The following is a 19,789-nucleotide window of genomic DNA, read 5'->3' on the forward strand; positions in this document are numbered from 1 at the left end:
AATCTAAAAATAAAAAGTATGATTAAAATTGAAAACACTTATCTCAACAAAAAAAAAAACGGCCGATTCCAAAATGTAAACTGAAATGAGGAAATTTAAGTTAACAGCGTTCAAAAAGATGTTTTTTCAAATTAACCGTTAAAAGAAAGCGTGGTTTTATTCTGAACTTTAGCTAGTCACGTTATAAGAAATTTACGATGAAAAAGAAAGCGTATAGGGGGGGATAAATTAAATACTGAAATACAATGGAGTTATTAATATTTGAATCTAAAAATAAAAAGTATGATTAAAATTGAAAACACTTATCTCAACAAAAAACACGAGCTATTTTCGAGCTATATTCCTCGAGTGAAATGTGAAGATTGAGCTGATCGATTTTAAAAACAATAACTTTTCTTCGCTTAGCTTAGTAATTTTTTTCAGAGCTAGCAAGTAGGTACTTTTAAGCTTTTAATAATGAAGTCACACCCGAGGAGAAGTCATCAGAAACAAGAACGTGTTGACTTTGTAAACGACATGAGCTATCCATTTACTGAATTTAATTGGCCTTTTTAAAAGTTTTTCAAGATCTTCGCTTAGTTTATCGAATGAGGCGAACGGTACATTTTTTTACTAGAATATTAATTGCCTTTGGTTTCGAATCTTGTTGAGATTTTTAGTCTTTTTTCTTAAGTAACTGGAAAAAATCAGATTAGGTTTTCCTAATAAGGGCGATTTAATCCCGTTTGATTATACTCTTTGAAGATGCGTAGAATATCTTGTTTATGTTTAGATCATATAGAATATATCACTTAGAATACAATATTTGACTGGTTTTTGCCGGGATAAATTCTAAATATTTGCATGAGAAAATGTAAAAATTTGTGGAAATTTGGCCTTTACATTACGAACTATATGTATGCGCCGCGAAATCCTTTGTACGAACATTTATTCCAATTATAAATAACAAAAAATAACCGTTGAAATATGTGTCTGATGAAAATATTTCTCTGTGAGTTATTTTACTTTAAATTCTGCCCCCCCCCAAAAAAAAACACCCTTCATGTTTCTCAGCACGAAATTGCTGATTATATTGTTCATTTATTTCATTTATATATATTTTAGAAAACAAAGCATCTTTAATCGCTTAGTCTCTTTGCATTATTCTTTACTTCATATTTATATGGTTTCCTCTATTTCTCTGTGATGAATAATAAATTTCTTTTTTATTACCGCTTTCTTGCTTGGCTTCGCTTTTTTATTGAAGAAAAAGGGTTACACACGTTTCACTTCCCACCGTATGTGGTGGATCAGTTTTCGTTTTGTCACCGTTATGAGTGTTCCGTCTGGTCGTTAGCGTTTCCTCGAAATAACCCCGACCCCACATATTCAAATAATCCAAACGTCATTAAAGCGAATACATTGATGTCGTATGACGTGAAAAATTCGGGAAGTCTTATAAAATATGTATTTTTTTTAGTTTATTATATTTGCTTTTTTTATTTATATTTTAGTCGTTTACGTAGTAACATCTCACCCTTTCCTCTACATCTTAATGTTAAAACTACCCAGAAAATACATATCTCCTTGTGTGGGCCGTTGGTTGAAAACAGCTGCTATTCGGATCGTTTATTATCGTTAGCTAATAGGTATATAATATTTGCCCCTTTTCCTTAGCATATCGCTCTTTATTTTTCTTGACTCTTTGGAAATCTTCATTTTATATTTTGCCTCCTTTTATTTATTAGGGTTTATTTTTCATACACTTCGTTCTTTTCGCGGCGAAATCAGCAAACTGTGTTACTATAAGATAAATTTATAAAAAAAAATAACATGTTCCAGTCATTTTCAATAAGACTCATTGAGCAAAAGTGTAGGGCTACAAATTATTGTCATTAATGGTCAGTTTACAAAATTTGCGATCTTTGCTCATTACATGTTTTTCGTATTAGATGGATTGCCCATTATCCCAAAGACATGCTAATAACACATGATAAATAGACATACGCCATTTTACAAATGCAGCATAAGACTAGAATCATATTTATCTTAATATTTTGGATCAGCCATATAGTGCGCTCAAAATACGTAAAAAACTCTTACCCCGAACAAATTATTTTTTGGTAGTATTGGATGTCGTGAAGAAATATACTACACTTTATTAACATAAAATTACCACAAAGTGGGAAACTGTGACGTAAAAAATATGGTCATCAAAGCTATATAATATTTAAGGCGACTTTCTCTGTTTGATATATTTTTGTATATAAGCTGACTGACCTTACAACGTCTATCATATTTTTTGTAAATAAATAACGGCGTAGGTTCAATGATACATGTATACACTTATTTTTATATTGATATGCTATTTTATATTATAGTATTATTTAAACATTTACTTATATTGCATATATTTATATTTTTACGATTGATTTTTTATTTTTTCAAGAGCTGATGATGATTGATGGAAAGTGAACAAATGTGCCCCTTTTGTAGAAATTAATTAGTAGATTACGGAGAAAGAGTAATAATTAATGCGGGAGGAGCTGAAATGATCAATACAATTAGTTGTGAGAGGTAAATTAGCTCAGTGGTAGCTTTTGGGGATGTGGTATACCAGAGATATCGTATGAACTAAATAACAAGGGAACAGAGAGACTTGCATAAAAATGGTACTACCATTCATCGTTGGAGGATTGGAGCGGAATTAAAAAGATATGTGAACAATTTATTAGCAAACTGCTGTGTAACACATCACGAATAGAAATACAGTTCACCGTAATTTCGTGGCCACCTCTTACTTTATCAGTATTTTAGACAACAATTTACAGAAAAAAAACAGTTTGTGATCATCCTGGTTTTGGAGACAATTTGCAAGAGCTTGAGCAATTTTATGCTCGGACACTTTCAGAGGACAATGGTTTTTAATCGGTGTTCAATTCTTCCTGCCCTTTTGTAATTGTCCACATATTCTCTACCAAAAAATAAATTATCCGCTCATCCTCGCACCAGTAAACTATAGCTGAATTTTCAACTGGTTGTAGTAATTGCAATGGAACTTATCGAGACCGATTTTACAGGATTCTAGCTAATGCACGTTTATATTGTAACCGAAGTTTTGGTCATTTTTTGCAGCTGCTGTACTTAGTGAAGTCCTTGTAGCTCTATCTTCCGGCAATGGGCGCTCTGGAACATTACATGTTGTCAGGGTTCCATATCTTTATGAATGGTTTGTATGTTGTACGACTGATTAGTACTGGGCATACCTAATTATTGAGCAAGCTCTTATGCGTCCCTTAAAACTGCAGGAGAGTAAACCATAGGAAGAGAGTGGGCGAACATCAGACGAATTGTGGAGTCTGTCTCTGCTCGTGTACTTTTCTTACAGTGATGCAATTCAAGGTTTCACCTGCCAGTGCTTTGTCACCAGTGGATAACTCAAAGACGCAAAACTTTCATTTCACATCAGGGGTTATTATCAGACGCAGAAGTAAGTCAAATAATGTAGTTTTTCTAGAGCAGAGCTATTCATTTTAATTGGGGCCATATTAGGATCAGATCATTGATGACGGAGAGAAAGATGCTTAATTTTAAATGCATTTAAATTAACTGACCACCTTTTCGTCGTTGTGCCACTTACTCAAAATCAGAAGAGAGAGAGAATGAGAAAGATCTTGGTCACTTCCGACCTCTGAAGTGTCTCCATAGTAGTGTCGTCTGCAATAAATTCTACGAATAACAGCGGCTGTCTCAACTATTAACTACTATTCGCTTCCCGAAATCATAGACCGTTTTATTGGCCTTGTCTTTTAGAGGGTGTGCCTGAATGGTCCACTTGTTGTACTAGATGGAATATTGCATAATATATGTACACGAGGTTTATTTCAGCTCTAAATAAATGTGTTTAATTATTAATAAATTTGATCTTAGTCACGTGTGAAATAGAATCTCTTATCCAGTGTTTGTATAATTTTCATGATTTTAGAGAAAAGTTGTGAAAATCCCGCCTATACATATAAACGTGTATAACTCTGGAATCGGGAGTTTAACAACTGCTGAAAATTTGAAGAAGAGATCAATGATTGGTTCTCATCATTGTAATATTGATAATGTATCTGCCAGTGAAGTTGTGGCTGCCCTTTTAAAGATAAGTGCATAACTATTGTAAAATAGCGTAAGAGTTTAACATTTATACAAGGTATTTGGAAACTATATTTCATGATCATTTGAATATGCATAATAGGGCTTTTAATGTTAGTGACACCATTTCAAGAGATGAATCGAGTTTTGGGGGATACATTAAGAGATGTATCATGCAGATTATTCAAGGTTTTTCAAGTCACTGTTTAAAAAAACGGGAAATTTTGAATTGTAAATATGATCCAGAGTCTAAATTTCTACTCCATGAAGCAATTGGACTCACCCCCTCGCAGAAAAGCAGTGTGGAGGTTTTCATTTAACAAGAATTATGGGCACGAGCCAAGTCGTAATTACAGCTTTAACGGCAAAGGGTTCCACTATTACAAGATATATTGCACTCTTATTTCTAGTGAATTAAGAGACAATAAGATCAACGATTCACCCTTTTACTGCATGTAAACAATACGGTCAAAAACACATGTTCTTCAGCAGAAAGAACAGGTGTATGGCTATTCAAACTCCCTCTTCATATTCTGACTGTAAAATTCTCCCAACTTAAAGTTGTTTTAAATGGGCGTGCTGCCATATAATACAATCTTGATTTCGGAAATAATAGTGTAGTTTTATTACCAACCTAGTGTGATCTACAAATGCTCTCTAGATTTGCATTACGATAAAAGAATTTCATAACGTCTAGTAGTTCCTAATTAGATACAGTGTAACAACTGTGTTTAGTTCCGTTGTTGTATATCTATAAAAGGTTAGTCAGAGGCGTAACATATTACACGTCCTTTGATTACCTTCTGCTATAAATAGTCCATCACGAAACGCAACCATTATTCATTTGGAGACAGTAATATATATGTAATATATGCATGTATGTAACCATTTTTCAAGGAACATATCCTTTTTTATGAAAAAACAACAAAAAAAAATAATCCCAGATTAATTTTCATAAAAATACATTAATTTCGATCTAAACACTCGCACGTATACCGGTAATACCAGCAAACAAGTGACGCATATATATATATATATATATATATATATATATATATATATATATATATATATATATATATATATATATATATATATATATATAAATATATATATATATATAAATATATATATATATATATATATATATATATATATATATATATATATACTTGAAAAAGTACACGTCGTTCACTGGGTTCAAAACAGCCTACAGAAAATGGACTCTGATTTATGAAAGTATGATAGGTTATGAAAAGGAAGGGTTGTAAAGAGATGGCTTCGAATTCGGGGGTATCAAAACCAAAGCAAAATATGATGAAAGTAAAAATAAAATAGATACTCCCATAATTTATTATACCATACCTTTTCACACTGAAACACTTATTACAATATTCTGTGGATCTATATTAACAACCCTTCTAAGGAAGTTAGGCGCGAACGAACACCTCATAATTTTATTATACCATATTTCTTCAAACTAAAACATAATTATCAAAGTATAGTTACGCAGATAGATATGAAGAGTCTTTATTAAAATTGTGGCTATTTCCATTATATGGAGGTCAGATGTGAACGCAGACCCCACAATTTTATTATACCATTCCTATTTAAGTTAAAACATGCGTATCAAAGTATTTTTATTAACATCTATATCAAAAACAATTGTAAACGTTTTTTTTTAATTTTTAATTTTTTTGTATTTCCATACTTTGTGGGCCGGGCGCGAAAGCAGACCCAACAATTTTAATGAACCACCGTTCTGCAGGATCAAACATAACAATTTCTGTGTCTCGATAATCTTCTATCATTATATGTAATCAGTTTTTTTTTTTAATTTTTAACCATATGGGAGCCTATTCGTGACCAGACACACACACACACACACACACACACACACACACACATAGACGTTCAGCTTTAAAATACATACATATATATATATATATATATATATACATATATATATATATATATATATATATATATATATATATATATATATATATATATATATATATAGGCTGTCCCCAAAAGAGGCTGATGTTTAAAAATTCATAACTTTATTAATCTTTTATATATTTCTATTACTTTTCGTTATATCATTTAGAGTAACTCTTTGAAGGTCACCATGCGTCATGACATAATTGAGGAACGGATATTTATCGCAAAGTCCTATTTTCGTTGGATGTAGCTAATATCAAAGACTCAAAACGAATTTCGGCGAAAGTTTAACAAAATACATTGCCCTCACCCAATGCAATAAAACCAGCCACAATGAATGCCATTAAAAATAATATAAAGGGTAAACATGGGACATAGCCCTGAAAAATTAAGTGATGTGCCGGGCAATGCCAAGCAGAGAGCACAAGAGTGTGAAAATGAAAATGGTGGATAGTTGAGTAACATAATTTTTAATAGAGAAAAGTAGACCGTTTGAAAAACATACCCTAGATTTAGTTATTTAAATACAATTAGAATAAGTTAACTGTGATATCTTACTATATCCCCCAAAAATCATGTGGACACTTACCTACTCATATATGAGAATTGGTAAACGTAACTTCAGTATTGAAGAAGTTAAGAAATCAGACACAGTGTGAGATAGATAATTAACACAAACCGACAAATATATATATATATATATATATATATATATATATATATATATATATATATATATATATATATATATATATAAATATTCATAAATAGTAAGATATCGCTACAGATTTTCATGTTATAAACTAGAGTACACATCAGACGAAAAATGGAAAAAAGCAAATTCATAAAATGGGGGAAAAGTGGATAATTGAAAAGGAGCAGGAAAGGCGGGAAGTTAAAATTTAAATTGAACATAAGAGGATAGAAGTAACAATAGATACATCACGTAGACAGGAAAGGGCGTCTGGCGTGGAAAAGGAAGGAGGAGCATGAAAAAAACTTACGGCTCGTCGATCGTAATGGATTTATTTACATGTCCGTGTATTTATACGCAACGTTTAGGTTATACCTTATATTTCGCTGAGTTACAGAAATACAATCATATAAACATATTGCCGTTTTCATATAATGATGTTATTTTAATATGGCTGGCCATAACTAGGATTGCACACTCGTTTTAAGTAGATTCGTACGTTCTTTACTAAGTTTAAAGGATATATCCAGTTAACATTTTTGTGTTAGAGGTTATATCAAGTTTACGACAATTCTTTCGTTTCCCCGGTGATGCTTTCTTACATTTTTATCACATTAAATAGCATCAGCAAATTTTGGATTCAGAAAACATTAATTGATAAATATTTTTTTATCTTGGTAAATTTATTAGCGGGGCTACCCGGCGTTGCTCGGGACCGTATAAACAATGAGAAAATTGAATTAGATTTTGTAATATATTTGTTATTTTTATGAGTGAGGAATTTTGTATGTTTATGTATCATTTGCTATTGCCCAACGGGAGTGTATAAACAATAAGAAAATTGAATTTGATATTGAATATATGATATTCTTATGACTGAGGGACATTAAAGTCTATGTATCATTTTCTATTTCGAGCAAAAGAATATTTTACCTACCTAAGATATGTATTACACTTATGAAATAATTGTCTCTTCTCTAAGGTAGTTTATTTACAGCATTTGTATGGAGCAGATATTGTATCACATATGTTAAATAATTTCTCTTTCCACCAAGGCTACCATACTTTTAAGAAAAATGAAAGAATTTAGAAGAGGGATCAGTAGAATTTCCCAATAAATTGTCTTGTTTAAAGATTAATCATTGCTAATAAGTGTATTTTGATTGCCTTATTAGGAGATTAGGATTATAAATTCTGAGCAACACCGGGGAAATAATATATATATATATATATATATATATATATACATATATATATATATATATATATATATATATATATATATATATATATATATAAAGGGCCAAGTAGTGATATGAGGAAATCGAGGAAAAATTAAAAGGTAAGTGAGAAAATAAAGGGCAAAGAAAAAATTTACTAAGATTATTTGATGTAAATATTTTAAGTAAATCCGTTATAGTAGATGGGTCCAGAGACCTAAGAAAAACATCAAATGGTCAAGCTAGCTTTGTTCCCCATTGGCATTCCATGCTCCCTCTCGCTTAACCACTTTCCCCTTCTCATTCACCCCCCTCCATTATCTCTCGTTATGTCGTGGATATTGCGCCAGAGTTTTATTTTGTATATTTGTTGTTTTAAACATTGAACATGATTATCTCATTTTTATAATATGCATTTGATCTGTATTGGAACTTACTTTAATAGATAGATAATAAGAGTGAAGATGTATATTTTTTTATAATTACTTTATTTTACAAACTCGTGAAATTTGGGGAAAGTCTATTTACAAATTAATAAAAGGTACACTAGTTCTACGTTTTAATCGGACGCCATTGTATACACCTCGTTAAATTTTTTTTCTCTCTCTGACAACAAACACAACAACAACAGCAACAGCAATTATAATAATAATAATAATAATAATAATAATAATAATAATAATAATAATAATATATCTAGATAGGTATATACGTTTACGAGAGGAAAAAAAATTAGCGACGTCAGAGAATACATACATTCAATACACAATCTCAATGGGTTTTAGAGAAAAATAAATGTTAAATAAAAATAAGTAACCTAAAATGATCCGTACCTATTTTTGTCAACCATACAGTTTGTTTTTTTTTGGATGTGGGGGTTTATCGTTGAAGGAATAATGATCTGAAATCACAGCAATTTTCTATTTTAATTAATAGTAAGGGGCAAGTGGTGATATGATGAAATCGAGGAAAAATTAAGAGGTAAGTGAGAAAAAAGGGGACAAAGGAAAATCGAATAGAAACCAAAACACACACTGCCATCACTATGAAACCCGCTGTTTGACACATATCGACCTAACGTGTCAGAAAGAAACGGTTCCACGGTAGATAACCTACAATATTAAGATATTTACATTGAACTAGTCAATTATGAAATATATATATGCATTTATATATAAAATACATAATATGCGTGTGTGTGTGTGTGTTTTTTGCATGTTGTGTATCTATGTTTTACTCTCTCTCTCTCTCTCTATATATATATATATATATATATATACTCGAACCTTACTATTTATATATATATATATATATATATATATATATATATATATATATATATATATATATATATATATATACGAGATGTAATGGGAGGGTTAGTGTGGGGGATGTTCTGTTCACTCAAGCGATAGTCAGATACCCGCCCATTTTTCTAACAAGTACTTATCTCAGAGTTACCGCTCGTTTCCCGTTGCCATGGTTTGAGCAGTCTATCAACAGATGATAGAAAGCTTGCATCATATGCTTCTGAGTTAAGCCAACTATTATATGGGTCAGCTTTTTAAAAATGTGTTCTCAACATAAAGGTCACGTGCTTTTGATCAAAGTAAAAAGTGAAAAAAAAAAAAAAAACATTGCAAGAAAAGTTAAAAAAAAACAAACAAATAATACGGATTGCTATAAAGTTTTTTTTTTTTCTTTTTCTCTAACAAACATCGCCGCAAAAACAATAATTTTATATACTGCCTTTTAATTTACACGCATTGGACTTAGCTTGTGTTTCACACACACATATATACATTATATATATATATATATATATATATATATATATATATATGTATATATGTATGCGTGTGTGCGTGTGTGTGTGTTGGTGTGTGAGTATGTGTGTGTGGATGCGTTTTCGTTTACTGCTTATAATGTCTTACTTATGCTTTATATTTGAAATTAAGGAATCGTTAATTTACGCACTATGTTTATGTTTTATGATCCAAAATGTGATATTGTTTGCAACTTTGTGTGCATTTTCCGTGTTAGTGAAATTATGCATTGTTTATTGTTTGAAATATTATTTTTTATTTTGTAATTGTAACAGTACATTCGCTCGAATACCGATCTGCGTTATTAATCCCGTGTTCAATTGCCGGCATTGACCCACTTATTTACAGGGTTATTTTATCAAGTTATACGACTCATGTCTTGTTCCTATTATTATTATTATTATTATCATTATTATTATTATTATTATTATTATTGTTGTTGTTGTTGCTGTTGTTTTTTTTTTTTTTAAATGTCCATCATTTGCAGGGCCACAAAGAAATGGCAAATCATAGATTTTGAGCGCATGCAGCAAGAACGTGATTTAAAATGAGAAGGATAAGTCGTAATTCTGCACTGTTGGCCTTGGACTTTTGTGTTTTTCAAATAATTGTACAAAATAACTTTTCTCCTGTAGTCTTTCGATCCTTTTAGTTTCGCAATCATTGTCTATACTACCAAAACGTGGGGGGTGTCGCATCTTTTATGTTTTTTTTTTTAAGTAAAATATTTGGCATGATATTTATTTTTCTTTAAATTAATTCGGGTTTGTTTAGTTTACGAACTATACAACATGATAGATAAGATATTAAGTAAACTATTTTTTACGGCATCGCTTGTAAAATTATCACGTGAAAATGCAGTATAGTAAAAATAAATAGTGAGGTTAATAATAACTTTGGAAAAATAAAAGTATTATATTAGCACTATACTTACGCTACAGACAAAAATCATTTTCATAATGATATATAATTATGGTATATTTCTTACATCCGTCTTTATCAGTAGTTCATAACAGGTACTAATAAATATATTTCCATTAGGTCAGATCAATAGATAGCTTGTCTATAGTTTCCGTACTTTTCGATTTTTGGTACAAACATTTTATTCATCTTTTATTACTATAGCTCTTCTTCGATTTGCCTTCATACCGGCTTTAAGTTAGAATTATGTTTGCGTTTATACCGGCTTTAAGTTACAATTATCTTTCTCCTTTTTTGTCCCTCAGTCCCCATTCACGTGAGTGATTTTTCTGACACAGGGTGAAGAAAAAGCTGCTTTAAAGGTCGGTAGTACTTGGTGAACAGTAGTCTGAGATGTCGAAAAATTTTCTGTCTCTATGTCTATCCTTGTGGCCATGCCACAAGTAAGAGTGCTGGAGGTAAACGTTTTGTCTGGGCTGACGTTATCCGCCTGATAATCAGGGGCCCGAACCTTGGATTACCCACTAAGGAGGCTGTCCTATCAGCAGGCGAAAAGTACTGCGACTGCTGTATTGTCATTTGGTGAATGGATTCTGGACCATACAGTAGTCTCTAATGGGGCCTCTCTATGCCATACTAGTGTTACATGATAAGGGCTGTCCCCTTTTCATGTAAGTATAAAAATGGAGAATTTAGTTTAAAATGAAAATGAAAAAGCATAGGCGGAATTCGAACCTCGTAATCTAGTTTAGAAATAGATTACGTGTGAGAATTTAAAAATGTAAAACAAATATTTGTTTAGAGTATAGATAAAATATTCAAGAAAAGAATGTGAGCTGTCAAGTTTATTATGAAATGTTAAATTGAAAGAATGCAGCTTATAAGATAATGTTTTTAACATATTGAATATAGGTTAAAATTCCTTTTGTAGAAATAGGAAAAGTGTTGGACACGTATGTCCAGGATACATGAAAGAATGCACATATTTTAACATGTGTATGACGTCACGGAAAAATAGAAAGTTCTAGGAATAGAGAAAAACTTTAGTTAGACAGTCAGTGAGAAAACTCAGGGACAGTAAGACGTCTGGAAGCGAGACGTCACTTCAAGGAAAAATGTGAGACTTTGAATTCTTGGTGATGGAACACGGCTGTGTGAAGAATAAACCATCAAGTGTTTTTTGTAAAGTTCGTCTTGTGTCGTATGATTCTTACGACAAAGGTAAAATCCAATTGTATTATATATTTGTGTTATATGTCTTTACATACACGTCTAAACATCATCATGTCCGAACAGTCTGTACAATATCCCTTCACTCAAAGAGCTTTCTCCTTCTTCCATCAGCAAGATCTTAGAAAGAACATTTAAAATATAGGAATCTCTCATAACATGAAAATCTCTCTAAGTCTCTCGTACAGCAACTTATACAACTTCTCTCTTTCTCTCACTAAGATACAACATCCTTCACTGTAATAAGACAAGAACACTCACTAAGATACAGCATCACTTATAATAAGACTCTTTCTAAGAATGCGCGTATAATAAGACTCTCTCAATGATAACACTATATAACACTAGTGGGTAATTCTTACGGCTTTACCTTTTCATGTGCTACAAAAAATTCTGTCTTTTTCTCTCTTACTTTCCCTCTCTTCCTGCTCTAACCAAGTATGCCGAACTGTTCCACAAATCCCAAAACCTCAACATGAAATATCTCCATAAAAAACTCGAATAAACCTAGATCCCCATTTCCAACGTATATCCCTACTACCAGGTCTCATTCTCGAACATTAGGGGTCTATGTTCCAACCTTCCAGAGGTCGAAACCAAATTACAGGAGACGAAACCGGACATATTCTTTCTACACGAAACTGGAATAAGGCCGCCCACTTCCCTAGATGAGTTCATAATTAATGGATACTCTAACTTAACAGCTAAATCTGACCCCGAAGATCGTCATGGGCATGGAATATGTGCCTACATAAAAGATGACTCCCCGTGTAGCAGGGATATCTCCAGAGAAGATCCTAATTTACCCATATGCGCTTCCGGGTTGCACTTGCTTACACCACTGCATTTATATTTGCCCTCTACCGGCCCACTAACAATGGAGTTACTATCTTTAAGAGCCTATCTGAGAAAATAGACAACATCATCTCTACACATCCCTCGGCTAACATCCACATCTGTGGTGACTTCAACGCCCATAACGCGGAAGGGCTGACCCATTCAAATAAGACAGACAATGAGGGGAGGTTTTGTCATGATTTTGCCATTGGTTATGACCTCACTAAGATTGTTCGCGAACCCACACGTGTGCCCAATACTACTGGTCAATGTGTAAGCTTCCTAGACCTTCTTCTCTCAACTTCCCTGAGCTATGTTCATGTTCTGTTCATTCCCCTCTAGGATCCTCTGACCACTCCGTCGTATCAGTTAAGATAAAAATGAAATGTAATAAGTCCCCAGACGTACCCCTCCACCGTACTGTATACCGATACTCTATGGCTGACTGGGATAGCTTCCCTACATTCATATCTGATTTACCTCTGCATTCAATGTTTAAAAAGGATGTGTTCTCTATAGTATCAGATACGACCGAATGGTTAATTGTAGACATATACCGATTCATACCATCTCAAAAATTCCAACAAAAACCTACCAGCAAGCCATGGTTCTCCCCAGAATGTGCTGCTGCTATCGCGCACAGAAATATCTTTTTCCATAACTACCGACGTAATAGATGCACTGTGACTAAGCTGCTTTCAGGAACGCCAGCAACCACTGTAAAGGAGGAATACAAATGCAAGAGAGCTATATGCCCAGTCTGTTAAATCCAAAGTAGGTGATCAGCGGCTTGGTTCCCACCAGTGTGGACCAGAGGTCATCTCGTCAGCATCAGACAAGGGCATACTATTTGCAAAGAAATTTGATGCTAATTCTACCCTATGCGACGAAGACCATCAACTTCCCATATTTCCTCCTATAAAACAGAACACGCTAGGAAACATACAAATATCTGTGCATGAGGTCGCCAAGCTAATTAAGAACCTTGATTCCAGTAAAGCAACTTGCCCTGACGGCATACCAATTATAGTGTTTAAAAGCTTCAACCAGAACTTGCTCCCATACTTACGAAACTGTTTAAGCCTTGCCTTAAGAGATGTGCTTTCCGTCTCTCTGGAAAACCTCATCAGTATGCCCTGTATTTAAAAATTCAGGTGATAAGACATCTCCCTCTCAGTACATACACTAATAAGTCTACCTTGTGTTATGAGTAAGTTGCTGAAATCAATATTAAATAGAGAAATAGTCAACCACCTCAGCAGAAATAACCTTCTTAGTGACACATAATATGGTTTCCGTTCTGCAAGATCTACCTAAGATGTGCTAACGGTTTTATCTCATAGGATTAGTGACTCTCTTGACAAAGGCTTCATTTCTAGGGCAAGTGATCTTGACATATCAAAGGCCTTCGACAAGGTATAACATAAGGGCCTACTTCACAAGATTTCCAGCTACAGTATAACTGGAAATGTTTTCTCAATCATTAAATAATTTCTCTCCGATAGGCTCATAAGAGTAGTGGTCGATGGGCAAAAATCAGAGAACTGTAGCATTAATGCTGGACTCCCACAAGGGTCAATCCTGGGCCCAACTCTCTTCCTGATCTATATCAATGATCTCCCTAAACATATACTTAAATTATTCGTTGACATCTATGCTGATGACACGACCATCTACGGAAACACATCACATGATGTAAATGACAAAATTCTCTCTAATTGTCTCCCCTCTGACCTCGAGCGCGTGGTTCAGTGGGGCAGGACGTGGCTGGTTACCTTTAATGCATCCAAAACCCAACTGCTATCTTTACATCATCAACGCTCTGATCCCCATCTGGCATCAATTGAAATGGATGACTCTCGTCTAGGAGAAGCCCCACGTTTTGACAAGCTTCTGGGTTGGTCCTTTACTCCTGATCTGAAATGGAACACGTACATCAAGTCTGTTGCCAAGGTCGCTGGAAATATTGTGGGATCCTTCTACCGCTCCAGAAGATATCTCACTACTGATGCAATTTTCTATCTATATAAAAGCCAAGTACGTCCAAGGATAGAATACTGATGCGCTATCTGGGCAGGAGCTGCTAAAAACAGCCTATCCTTCCTTGACAGAGTACAACCTTAACTTCGTGGCTAAGTGGGGGATGTCCTCTTCTTTTCCCTGCAACCTCTCTCCCACAGAAGAGACGTTGCGAGCCTATCCTTGCGTTGTCGTTATTTCCATGCTCGTCTGAACTCCAATCTCTGGTCCCCCCTCGCCAATCTTTCACGAAAAACACCCGTCTAGCTGAATCCACTGTCAGAAATGTTCCCACTCTTTATCTGTGCCTTAATACAAACGTAGATTCCATGGACAAAGCTTCTTTCTTAGAACTGCACGCCTGTGGAACTCTGTTCCGTCTGCCCACTTCCCACCTGACTACACCTCGGATGTCTTCAAGTCCGACGTAAACAAATTTCTAATGAACCGCCACCTCAAGTAAACACTTCAATAAATCTCCACACTAACATACTGTACTTGCAATAATACTTATCCATGAGTTGCTTCCGGGCCTTGATAAGTGGCAATCACTGTGTAAAACAAATGTCTTTAGAAATAATTGGAAGACGCCTTGATAATTTTATTCATTCTTGATATTTTCGTATTCCTCTTCCACAAAGAACCGCGAAAGAAACCATGCGAAAAAATTATATATATACACAAGCTATCAATGGATATACAGCTGAAAGTGGAAACAAAGAAAAATAATATGCTCTTGTCCTAGCCGTAGTACTAATGCGCCAATATCATAATCCTTAAAATATCGAGATGCATTACCTTGATATTGTCGTTTTAATTAAGAATACATATCTATAAGGCTTCTCAATAATAATTTTTGATGCAATACTGTATTTATTTTCTGTGAGCGTCACTATTGAACTTTAATACATTGCACTATATTGTACTATTTTAACGGGTGTTTTTCAAATAAATATTAGAAAACATATACATAGTATATTTTGATATATATGTATTTACTGCTATTTAATTTGCTGTGAAGCAGCATTTTGTATTATTTAATATGGGCTCTAAAGCTGTTATTCCTGTAATCATTTTGCAAATATATAAATACTTTTGACTTTATTTCACTAACTATAATGAATATATATATATATATATATATATATATATATATATATATATATATATATATACACCCACGTATATATACACAATATATTTATATAATTTTATATACATTACACACACGCACACACATACACCCACACATACACCCCCATATATATATATATATATATATATATATATATATACATATATATATATATATATATATATATATATATATATATAGCTTTATGTAAAAGTAAAAGAGAAAGATCAATTCCACAAAAGGATAATGCCAAGCTCAACAATAATCAATTGGAGCTGATACAATAGGACAACAAGAGTATGAAATGAATACACAAAACTATATATTGGTAGATATAGAATGAATCATTTATTGAATAATGGAATACAGGCAAAATTTGGGGGATAGAAGGGATCCTTTATGCCAGGGCATTTCGAAGCCTAATGCTTCTCATCAGAAGAGTATAGAAGGTGTTAGGTTGCATGGGGAAGATGCGGCGTCTAGCGTAAGGTTCATTAATGAGGACAAAGATTAAGAGGAATAATAGAATAATGGGGAAAGCTTTATTGAATTCTAAATAATTAAGGAGACACTTATTATATAAAGTAGGATTTATAAGAATATATATGGTATTTAACATAGTAAGATTAAGGGGTATATGTATTATGGTTAAATAGGGGTGTATTGTTGCTGGCTGGTAATTTATTTTAACGGTTTCTGGGGTGTAAAGTTTTTATTGGGTGGGTAATTTTGATTAATTGTGATTAGTGCCAGCTAAACGGCAAATGATGGCTATAAAATCGCTTATAAGTTTGGGGGTAGTCAATGTTGTAAAGCTGAAAGTTTATATAGCAATATATTTATAAGTTTCTACTGCAATTATATAGAGAGTATGATCTTAAGGGGGAGGTTGGAGATTAGCGTGGCAATGACTATGAGGGCGTATAACTTGATGCAAAAGGTTTAGTATACATATTGATGCCAAGGCGGGAGAGTAAGGAAACAATTGCTACTTATGAGAGTGGTAAAAATATACCAAATAATAGTAGGGTAATTATAATAGTTCGAAAGATAATAGTAATGAAAATTATAATAATAGTAATAATAATAAGCTGAAAATAAATTTTAAGTAAAATTTAATATTAATATATATATATATATATATATATATATATATATATATATATATATATATATATATATATATATGAAATAAAAGTAAAGGCAAAATTAAAAGTAAACATTAAAATTACACATTAAATATAATGTTACCAATAGCCGTGATTAAATTAAATTCAAAATTACCGTTAATAACAGTGAAAATGGAGATAATGGTAGTGGTTGTGGTAGCAATGATGGGAGTAATAACGGGGATAATAATAATGCTATCAATTATAATGATGATTGTAATAATAATGATTATAAAACAATACTAATAATAAAATTAATAATAGCGTTAAAAACACTGCAGTAATAGGCACCACCACTATTATATATATATATATATATATATATATATATATATATATATATATAATATTTATATAATTTTATATATATTGATAACACACGCACACCCACATACATATAAGCATATATATATATATATATATATATATATATATATATATATATATATATAAATATATATATATATATTGACCATTGAAATTGTGTGTATGTTTGTGTGTGTACATTTCGTTACCAAGCTTCTCTATCAATTTTCAGTCTACAAACTCGAGATTCTATATAAGACGTAATGAAATTTGAGTAAATATTTTAATCGGTATTTGACCAGAAATCTAGTTGTCATGGGTTCATAATTTAACGTTTTACCCTGGAAAAATATGTTAAACAACCCCCTCACTCATGGATCTAAACACTTAAAATTTTAGATATTGCTTACCTGGGCATGAGTGAAACTTTTTGATACATACATACACACGTACACACTCACACGCACACACACACGCATACACACACGCATATATATGCACACAAATTAATTAAAAGTGCATAGGGCCCGTGCTGAATTGCTAGTATATATATTTTTTTTCTTGCCTATCTCTTTATCTCCACCAGTCGTCTTCTTTCTACCTTGTATCCTTTGGTACCATGTATGATGGATTGGCGCCACAGACACCGATCCTGAGTTGTTGTTTCCCAGATGTGAAGATCAAATACGGTGTTTTTTTAGGGTGGATTTGTGTTGGTTCTCATATCGCAGTAGAGAGCAGCCGATACATCTTTTTCCTGTGGCTCGCTCCGAGTACAGGGTTTGTCGAGGGAGTCTGTTTTCATCCATTCTGAGGATATGCCTCAGCCAACGAAGTCTGTGCCCCATGGTGGTGGCGTCAATACTGCAGTTGTTTGCTCTCTCAAGAACGCTTGTGTTGGTTACATAGTCATACCATTTGATGTTCAGTATAGCTCGAAGTTTTATGTGGGTGAATTTTTCGAGTTTAATGAGATAATTTTGGTATATAGTCCAGGTCTCACACCCATACCGAAGCGTAGGTATAACAATCGCGTGATATACCATGAGTTTAGTTTTGAATGAAAGATGTTTATTATTGAAGAAGCACTTCGTCAGTTTACCGAAAGCTCCATAGGCGAGGCCAGTTCGGCTTTCTATTTCATTCTCATTTGAGCACTTTTCTGATATTATGCTACCGAGATATGGAAAGTGATCTACTTGCTCCAGAGGAGTGTCATTTATATGAATGCTTACGTCCTGTAAGATGGTATTGTGTACTGGTTGTACTAACACTTTTGTCTTACCAATATTAACAGAGAGTCCGAAGCGATGGTAGGATGCCTTGGAGTTGTTTACGGATCTCTGGGTGTCTTCCTTGAAATGGCTAAGGACCGTGTTTTCATCTGCATAGTGAAGTTCTGTGATGTGTGGGAATTTCATAACGCTTTGAGATTTTAGCCTAGCAGGCTTGAAAGTTCCCCATCATTACGGTACCTACCTAATATCCACCCTCGGGTTATTTGGGAGAAGTGTGTACAACATTGCAGAAACGTATAAGGAAAAGAGAGTAGGTGCAATAACACAACCTTGTTTTAGTCCACAGGTAACTGGAAACATTTTTGTTTCCTTGCCTTGGTGCGATACATATCCTGGCATGCCTTCATGCAGTGCCTGGATGCGTTCTACAAAGTGGATTGGGCAACAAAATTGCTTGAGAACTTTCCACATTGCATCTCTTGGAATGCTATCGAATGCTTTTTGCAGGTCATAAAATACAAGATAGAGGGGTTCCTGTTGTTCCCTGCTTTTCTCCTGCAGCTGTCTCGCACAGAAAATCATATTTATTGTTCCTCGAGAGGCACGGAAGCCACGCTGCGATTCGGGGTGGATGGATTCCGTGACTTGCAGCAAGCGATTCAGTAGTATGTGGGCAAAGATTTTTCCAATTATGGACAAAAGGGCAATCCCATAGTAAGTGCCACATGATTTTTGGTCACCCTTTTTGAAGATGGTTACTATTACTGCGTCTTTCAGATCCTTTGGTATTGGTATTCTTCCCACATCTAAAGAATGAGAGTGAATATTGCTTTCAGATGTTGTCCACCATGGTGGATAAGTTCGAATGGGATATTGTCAGGCCCTGGGGCTTTATTTACTTTAATTTGCTCTATCGCAATTAAAAATTATGTAAATGATCGTGATGCACTCATCCATAATTTCGCTGGGTACTGTGGGATCATTTTGAGAAAGTCCTCATCTGCAGAAGATTCTTTATTGAGTAGAGTGGCAAAATTCTCCTTCCTACGATCCAGAATTGATTGTGGATCGTTCAGGATGGTGGCATTGTCTGCTGCAAGGAGTGTTCCGATGGAGGATCTGATGGGGCCA

Source organism: Euprymna scolopes, chromosome 9, assembly GCF_053919585.1.
Source record: "Euprymna scolopes isolate OS-2025 chromosome 9, ASM5391958v1, whole genome shotgun sequence".
Lineage (NCBI taxonomy): Eukaryota > Metazoa > Mollusca > Cephalopoda > Sepiida > Sepiolidae > Euprymna > Euprymna scolopes.